The sequence below is a fragment of the Fukomys damarensis genome, unplaced genomic scaffold, assembly GCF_012274545.1.
Source record: "Fukomys damarensis isolate Sample0158 unplaced genomic scaffold, DMR_v1.0_HiC HiC_scaffold_95, whole genome shotgun sequence".
NCBI classification, from domain to species: Eukaryota; Metazoa; Chordata; class Mammalia; order Rodentia; family Bathyergidae; genus Fukomys; species Fukomys damarensis.
Genome location: NW_022901007.1, coordinates 16,912 through 25,487, shown reverse-complemented (window position 1 = coordinate 25,487; position 8,576 = coordinate 16,912). Strand labels below are relative to the sequence as shown.

The 8,576-nt window shown below is 46.9% G+C and overlaps 1 long non-coding RNA gene across 1 annotated transcript; it reads right to left on the bottom strand.

The window, feature by feature from the left end:
* Nucleotides 1-3,969: 3,969 nt before the first annotated feature.
* Nucleotides 3,970-7,445, bottom strand: LOC117284914. Its single transcript, XR_004515962.1, has 3 exons — nucleotides 7,187-7,445; nucleotides 5,401-5,541; nucleotides 3,970-4,115 (listed from the first exon to the last, which is right to left on the bottom strand). It is a non-coding gene; the product is annotated as an uncharacterized LOC117284914 (long non-coding RNA).
* Between the last annotated feature and the right edge of the window lie 1,131 nt (nucleotides 7,446-8,576).

The window sequence follows — 8,576 nt, the reverse complement described above, 5'->3', positions numbered from 1 at the left end:
AAACAGGGCCTGAGAAGGAATATTTTTCTCCAGAGTGAAGGACACCCTAGGAAGACAAGGACTGGTCCCATAGGTTGCCATTCCTGCCATCTTTGGATTGTCAACAACAGAAACTATTGGGATCAAAATTTTCCCAGTCTCACTAAGGAGACTACCGAGGCTCTTTTAGATCACAGATCTGCCCCTTTAGAAGGAGGGCCACAAAGCCTGGAGATGGAGGGTGATGACAGTCCGATAATCCTGTGAATTAGCTCAGTGAAACTGTGCTGGAATGGAAAACAGCAGACAAAGCCACATTGGTTGAGACTGTGACTGGATCTCTCTTGAAACGATAAAAAAAGTGCAAGGCAGAGTGTCCACTCACCTGCTGGCTGACTTCTGGGATCTGTTCAGGAGGGTTGTTGAGGCCCTGTACCCCAAGACACGAGGACTGAGAGTCACAATTCCTCAGTGTCCTCAGAAACTCCTCACACTTGCATCTTTGATCGAGATCCAGGAGACAGGCCTAAATGGATGGGCGTAAGACTCAGGCCTTAGCTTTGTGTTGCTGTCTCCATATTTCCCACAAGTCCCCATGGTTACCACAATCCAGCTCTCCCTGGTAACCATGGAAATAATCAGCTGCCATCTTCCTCAGAAACTCCTCACACTTGCATCTTTGATCATGATCCAGGAGACAGGCCTAAATGGATGGGTGTAAGACTCAGGCCTTAGCTTAGTGTTGCTGTCCCCATATTTCCCACAAGTCTCCATGGTTACCACAATCCAGCTCTCCCCGGTAACCATGGAAATAATCTGAGCTGCCATCTTCCTGGTATTATGACAGCTGAGCACTGTCATGGACCTGACCCTCACAGTGCACTCTGATACTCTACCAGTCTCTGAGAAAACTGAATTTATATCTCAGCCTTTCAAATTTGCCTCATTGACTGTAGTCTTAGGCCTTTCAAAATATACACAATAGGTATTTCCTCCCACAAAATTTCAGTCGCATCCATCTCAGGAGGACATCGAGATGGCAAGACCAATTTCACAGAAGAATGGCCTTGGCTCAATGGGTGGATACAACAGAAGTAACATAGACTGCCTGGGCAATCACTGTGATATATGTCTGAATATGATATCCTCCAAAGTGAAACAAATAAGTCACTCATGTGTAAATACCGAATAGTTTCCCTGGTGTGAAGAAACTATAATATTGCATAAGATCCTAAGGAAATCATTGACAATGTGAAATAGGAAGAAAAGGTCTTCAGGTGTAGGGGAGGGGGAAGTGTAGGCTAAAGGTAATAAGGGGGAGGAAAAAATAGGAGAAAATGAGAAAATGGAAATTAAAAAAATGTAAATGAGGAGGGTTGTAGAGAGTGAAGGGAGGGCAGGGACACGGGGAAAAAAATGAGAACCAAGACCTGACATGTAAAGGTACGAGATGCCAACAATGAATGTACCTGTTCATTATACCTAAAGTGCACCAATAAAATCAATGAAAAAAAAATTCCTAGAACACCAACATGCAAAGACATGTGGCTGTTGCTCTTGGGCAAGTGACCATTCAGGTTGGAACCTACAACCACCCATTGGAGCAGCAGGGCCACCTGAGGAAGACAAGGCTATCTCAGGGGTGGGTCCCTCACATGGGAAATAGTGTCCTGGTGAGTTTGGTTACAGGACTTGCGGATGGACCTTCTCCAAAGTTGGAGCTTCAATAAAGCCCAATGGCTGGGGCTGCATCTCGCTTATGCCTTCACATCACACAAGGCTCCAACGGGCAGCACAGTCCTATTTTCTAGCCATGGCACAAGAACACAACCCTCAGACAAGTGACTGGAGTTGTGTACCGAGATTTCACTGCACATTCCAGGACAGGGGAGCACACCTGGAACAACTGAAGGCATCTCAAACACAATTAGATCCCAGGCTGAGCCCAACACGATTTTTCCTTACACTGCCATTTAAACTGCACTTCCAAAACACATGGAAGAACGATGAGGCACAGGATTCCCAATTTGGCTAAGTCCACCTTTCATTTCAACATTGGTAATTGATGGTTGTCATCTTCTGTGGAATGGCCAGCCATGAAATGGGAGGCATGGGAGGTGAAGTATAGTACTGTGGAATGCCATGTAAGGAAGAAGCAGGAAAATGAGGAGAGGGCATGTGAAAAGGAGGCAGCCAGGGCAATAGGAAATTGTGGATGTGAAGAAAGAATGAGAGTTTCATGGGCACCTGTTCCTGCAGTGGCTGAGTGGGCACACAGGCCATCACAGTGGGATTGCAGGAGTGAAAACAATGTGGTCACTTAGGAACCACCTGGGGAATTTGGAAGAGAGATCCAAGGAATGGACAGAGCCCACAATGTGAGCTTCATGACTAGGGGAAATATAGGTACCCAGGAAGGGGCATCCCTGAGAAATGGGAAGGAGGAAAAGGAGCACTGTTTCAGAAACTATAGAAAAGTCTACCCAAGATATTGGACCATACGCAGCATTGGCCTGTGTCAGGGGCTGAAACAGGGCCTGGGAAGGAACATTTTTCTCCAGAGTGAAGGACACCCTGAGGAGCCAAGGACCAGTCCCATAGGATGCCATTCCTGCCATCTTTGGAGTGTCAACAACACAACCTATTGGGATCAAATTTATCCCAGTGTCACTAAGGAGACTTGCGAGGCACTTTCAGGTCACAGAGTTGCCCCTTTAGAAGGAGGACCAGAAAGTCTGGAGATCGAGGGTGATGACAGTCCGATAATCCTGTGAACTAGCTCAGTCAAACTGTGCTGTAAATGAAAAACGCGGACAATGTCACAATGGCTGCTATTGTGACAGGATCTCTCTTGAAACGATACAAAAAGTGAAAGACAGAGTGTGCACTCACCTGCTGGCTGACTTCTGGGATCTGTTCAGGAATGTTGTAGAGGCCCTGTACCCTAGACCACCAGGAATGAGAGTAAAATTCCTCAGTGTCCTCAGAAAGTCCTCTCACTTGCATCTTTCAACAGGAGCCAGAAGACAGGTCTAAATGGATGGGAATGAGAATGAGTCCTTAGCGTTCTACTGCTGTCTCTATCTTTCCCAATAGTCTCCAAGGTTACCACAATCCACCTCTCCCCGGGAACCATGGATACGATCTGAGCTGCCAACTTCCTGGCATTATGACAGCTGAACACTGTCATGGACCTGACCCTCACAGTGCACTTTGATTTTCTGCCAGCCTCTGAGAAAATTGAATTTATTTCTCAGCCTTCCAATTTTGCCTCATTGACTGTAATCTTAGGCCTCTCAAAATATGCTCAATGTGTATTTACCCCCTCAAAATTTCAGGAGCATCCATCTCAGGAGGACAGTGAGATGGGAAGCCCAATTTAACAGAAGAATGGCCTTGGCTCAATGGGTGGATTAAACACAAGTAACATAGACTGCCTGGGCTATCACTGCTATATGTGATTGAATATGATATCCTCAAAAGGGAAATAAATAAGTCAAACATGTGTAAAGACCGAATAGTTTCTCTGGTGTGAATAAACTACAATAGTGCATTAGATGCTAATGAAATCATTGACAATGTCAAATAGGAAGAAAAGGTCTTCAGGTATAGGAGAGGGGGAAGTGTAGGCGAAAGGTAGTAAGGGGAAGGAAAAAATAGGAGGAAATGAGAACATGGAAATTAAAAAAAATTGTAAATAAGGAGGGTTGTAGAGAGTGAAGGGACAGAAAGGACACGGGTCAAAAAGTAAAAGCAAACCTGACATGTAAAGGTGCGAGATGCCAACAATGAATGTACCTGTACATTATACCTAAAGTGCACCGATAAAATCGATGAAAAAAAAATTCCCAGAACACCAACATGCAAAGGCATGTGGCTGTTGCTCTTGGGCAAGTGACCATTCAGGTTGGGAAGTACAACCACCCATTGGGGCAGCAGGGCCACCTGAGGAAGACAAGGCTATCTCTGGGGTGGGTCACTCACGTGGGAAATAGTGTCCTGGTGAGGTTGGTTACAGAACTTGCAGACAGACCTCCTCCAAAATTGAAGTTTCAATAAAGCCCAATGGCCTCGGCTGCATCTCGCTTATGCCTTCACATCACACAAGCCTCCAACTAGCAGCGCAGTCCTATTTTCTAGCCATGGCACAAGAACACAACCCTCAGACAAGTGCCTGGACATGTGTATCGAGATTTCACTACACACTCCAGGGCAGGGGAATAAACCTGGAACAACTGAAGGCATCTCAAACACAATTAGATCCCAGGCTGATCCCAACACGTTCTTTCCTTCCACTGCCATTTAAACTGCGCTTCCAAAACATGTGGAAGAACAATGAGGCACAGGAATCCCAATTTGGCTAAATCCACCATTCATTTCAACATTGGTAATTGATGGTTGTCATCTTCTGTGGAATGGCCAGCCGGGAAATGGGAGGCATGGGAGGTGAAGTATAGTACTGTGGAATGCCATGTAAGGAAGAAGCAGGAAAATGAGGAGAGTGCATGTGAAAAGGAGGCAGCCAGGGTCATAGGGACTTGTGGATGTGAGGAAAGAATGAGAGTTTCATGAGCACCTGTTCCTGCAGTGGCTGAGTGGGCACATGGGCCACCACAGTGGGATTGCAAGAGTGAATACCATGCTGTCACCTAGGAAACATCTGGGGAATTTGGAAGAGAGATCTAAGGAATGGACGGAGCCCACAGTGTGAGCTTCGTGACTAGGAAAAATATAGGTACCCAGGAAGGGGCATCCCTGAGAAATGGGAAGGAGGAAAAGGAGCACTGTTTCAGAGACTATAGAAAATTCTTCCCAAGATATTGAACCATAGGAAGCATTGGCCGGTGTCACGGGCTTAAACAGGGACTGAGAAGGAACATTTTTCTCCAGAGTGAAGGACACCCTGGGCAGACAAGGACTGGTCCCATAGGATGCCATTCCTGGAAGGGGCATCCCTGAGAAATGGGAAGGAGGAAAAGGAGCACTGTTTCAGAGACTATAGAAAATTCTTCCCAAGATATTGAACCATAGGAAGCATTGGCCGGTGTCACGGGCTTAAACAGGGACTGAGAAGGAACATTTTTCTCCAGAGTGAAGGACACCCTGGGCAGACAAGGACTGGTCCCATAGGATGCCATTCCTGCCATCTTTGGATTGTCAACAACAGAAACTATCGGGATCAAAGTTTTCCCAGTGTCACTAAGGATACTTGCGAGGGTCTTTGAGGTCACAGAGTTGCCTCTTTAGAAGGGGGGCCAGAAAGTTTGGAGATGGAGGGTGATGACAGTCAGATAATCCTGTGAACTAGCTAAGTCAAACTGAGATATAATTCAAAACCGTGCACCAAGTCACATTGGCTGCTACTGTCACTGGATGTTTCTTGAAATGATACAAAAAGTGAAAGGCAGAATGTTCACTCACGTGCTTTCTGACTTCTGGGATCTGTTCAGGAAGATCATTGAGGCTCTGTACCCCAGGCCACCAGGAATGAGAGTCAAAATTCCTCAGTGTCCTCAGAAAGTCCTCTCACTTGCATCATTCAACAAGAGCCAGAAGATAGGCCTAAATGGAAGGGAATGAGACTGAGGCCTTAGCATTCTACTGCTGTCTCCATGGATCCCACTAGTCTCCATGGTTACCACAATCCAGCTCTACCCAGGAACCATGGAAATGATCCGACCAGCCAACTGCCTGAAATTATGACAGCTGAGCACTGTCGTGGACCTGACACTCACAGTGCACTTTGATACTCTACCAGCCTCTGAGAAAACAGAATTTATATCTCAGGCTTCCAAATTTGCCTCATTGACTGTAATTTTAGGCCTCTCAAAAAATACTCAATGTGTATTTACTCCCTCAAAATTTCAGTCGCATCCATCTCAGGAGGACATCGAGATGGGAAGACCAATTTAACAGAAGAATGGCCTTGGCTCAATGGGTGGATTAAACACAAGTAACATAAACTGCATGGGCTATCACTGCTATATGTGTCTGAATATGATATCCTCCAAAGTGAAACAAGTAAGTCAAACATGTGTAAAGACCGAATAGTTTCTCTGGTGTGAATAAACTACAATAGTGCATTAGATTCTAATGAAATCATTGACAATGTGAAATAGGAAGAATCTGGCTTCAGGTGTAGGAGAGGGGGAAGTGGAGGCAAATGGTAATAAGGGGAAGAAAATAATAGGAGAAAATGAGAAAATGGTAATTAAAAATTTTTAAATAAGGAGGGTAGTAGAGAGTGAAGGGAGAGAAGGGACACGGGACAAAAAGGAAAACCAAGACCTGACATGTAAAGTTGCGACATGCCAACAATGAATGTCACTGTACATTATACCTAAAATGCACCAATAACCACGATGAAAAAAACATTCCCAGAACACCCACATGCTAAGACATGTGGATGTTTCTATTGGGCAAGTGACTATTCAGGTTGGGATGTACAACCACCCACTAGGGAAGCAGGGCCACCTGAGCAAGACAAGGCTACCTGTGGGGTGGGTCTCTCACGTGGGAAATAGTGTCCTGCTCTGGTTGGTTACAGAACTTGCGGATGGAACTTCTCCAAAGTTGGATCTTCAATAAAACCCAATGGCTCCGGCTGCATCTTGCTTATGCCTTCACATCACACAAGCCTCCAACTAGCAGCACAGTCCGATTTTCTAGCCATGGCACAAAGACCACAACTCTCACACAAGTGACTGAGGTTGTCTACCGAGATTTCACTGCACATTCCAGGACAGGGGAGCACACCTGGAACAACTGAAGGCATCTCAAACACAATGAGATACCCGGCTGAGCCCAACACGATCTTTCCTTACAGAGCCCAAGTTTACACAGGTGTGAGTTTCATACATAAAATTATCAGACTGTTTCTGAATTTAGGGCACACCCACTCCCAGAAACAATACTGCAGAGGTCTGGAGAGTCATGGAACAATACGTACTGAGCTGGAACTTGCCACAGCCATGAGCCAGGGCCACGAAGTTAGTTGGAGAGCCTTGCACTGAACCTCCCCTCCTCCCCAAATCAATGATTTGAAACACTGGGATCTACATAAAGTGGCCCACATGTCCCACTCCTAATGAACTGCAGGCATGAGCAACTTGAGGAGCTCCTCATCACAGTGTGAGACTGACAGGCCTCTGGATTTTGAGCACAGGATAGTTGAGGTGCATTTTGCCACTATGAAAACTGCACTCACACGGCTGTAATCCAGTGTAACATTCAGTGCCTCTTGGATGCACTGTGAGAACCACCTGGTGTCGCTCTCCTTGCAGTGCGACGTTGAGGTGCCGGCTAGCATGATCTAAGGTCACTGTCAGGCTAGGGTCCATCAGGGAGAGTCTGGACGAACAATAGTCAGGCAGGGCACTCCTGCTCTCCACAGACTGCATACAGCCCTCTGAAAAGGAATGGTTATAGAATCACAGAGAAAACATCACTCGGAACAGAACACGGTTGAAAAGTGAGCAGGGCATTGCCATTCATTGAGACCCCCAGGAACTCAGTAGGCAAAAGGCCCCCAGGTGACCCACGAGTTTCTGATATCTCAGTCTTCCTTCACCCTCCCTGCCTCCCTCAAAAGCCCTAGCATGGTTGAGGAGCTCATGGAGCCCTCACTCATACAATTGTGTGTGAAGCACTTCACTCGTTAGCCACCCAGCCAAAAGATGAGCTGCAGGACATCCATGGATACCTCCTGCCGACCTTTTGGGTGTCACTGATGCTGCCATGGGCTCAAACAAACCCCAGCTTGAGGCCAACCACCTGCAATGGGATGGTTCATGAGTTCATCAGTCTGACGTCCCTTCAGATTACAACTGATGGGGAAATGAGCAGGGACTAGCCATGCAGTACACCCACCTTGCCAAGGATAGCAAATAACACACCAAGATCCCAGAGAGAGTCTTGGAGTGAGCCTGAATTCCCCCTCTTTTGACTCGCATAGAACACGGAGAACTTGTGAAGAGCACTGGGAGCCCTCACTCCAACTGTGCGGCATTCGCCTGACTTTCAGTCCATCTTTAGGCCCAGGCTGAACCTGCCTTTCCTAGTTTCAAGTAAGTGGACTGCTCAAGGTGTGGTTAGCAATGCTGTCCAAAAGTCATCACTCTGCCAGCTATGCAGCAAGCAGTCTTCTGAGGACTTGTAGGCCAACTGTGCTCTTGCCCGGATCCTAGGAGCCACCTGGTGGATGTTTTAAGGATCATTGGCATGGAAAAGTGCTGGCCTCAAGGACAAGTCACACAGAGGTCTGTCGAGTAGTGGTCCGCACGCAGCAAGTCTATACCCTCCATGCAGCTGCTGCTCACGGATACCATGAGGACCACTGGGATACACAGTCAACGCACGCTGGTCCCTACCTGGCCCTGGTGAACACAGGGCCAGGGCCTCGCAAGTAAATAAGAAGGCCCATGGCCTAGCCTTCAAATGCAAGAAGGTTGGAGTGGCCAATCAAGCCACAGTGAGCCTGCATTCCATCTTAGCTGCCTCGCACAGAATGACTAGAACCCCTTAACAGCTGCAAGAGTCGTGACACATACCTCTCTGCATCTCATAAAATTTAGGCACTACCTAGCTGGCCAATGAGA